Source organism: Chrysochloris asiatica, unplaced genomic scaffold (genome assembly GCF_000296735.1).
Source record: "Chrysochloris asiatica unplaced genomic scaffold, ChrAsi1.0 scaffold00008, whole genome shotgun sequence".
Lineage (NCBI taxonomy): Eukaryota > Metazoa > Chordata > Mammalia > Afrosoricida > Chrysochloridae > Chrysochloris > Chrysochloris asiatica.
In genome coordinates, this window is record NW_006408526.1 from 17,463,209 (window position 1) to 17,463,769 (window position 561).

General features: G+C 43.9%; 1 protein-coding gene across 1 annotated transcript in view; it reads right to left on the reverse strand.

The window, feature by feature from the left end:
* Window positions 1-561, reverse strand: part of EXPH5 (exophilin 5) — a 115,972-nt gene that overhangs the window by 54,422 nt on the left and 60,989 nt on the right. The gene's annotated exons all lie outside the window — the stretch shown is intronic.

Genomic DNA, 561 nt, shown 5'->3' on the forward strand with positions numbered 1-561 from the left:
AGATTAAACGTAAAGGACTGCTATCCAAGGGCACTGTGATCTTGTATGACAGTGCATATTTATGCACCTCTGCTCACACTGTTGACACTGCAAAAACTTCATTTTGAGGTGTTAAAAGCATCCTTCCTGTAGTCCTGATCTTGCTCCATCAGACTTTCGCCTGTTTGGTCCCCTGAAAACAGCCCTTCAAGAACGAAGATTCACCTCTGATGACAAAGTGGCTCACAACTCAGCCTAAAACATTTTTTTAATAAGGGAAATCAAAAGTTTGTTGACAGAGGAAAAAGAGTATTCTGATACATTTTGATGAACTTGACCTACACCTATGGATGTAGTAGCTCAAAAGAGGGAACAAATCTTTACACCGAGGATCATTCCCACCCTCTCAATACACAGGGTAGACAGGGATGGGCAACTTGGACATTGGCTACCCAAAATGGGGCATGGGGGGGTGGGGCTACAAAGGCAAGAAGTGACTGGCTTACAAGCTTTCAAGAGGGATCTAGATCCAGAGGGCAGGGAGGAAGTTAGAATCTCCATTGAGTAGTATCCAATCTGTCT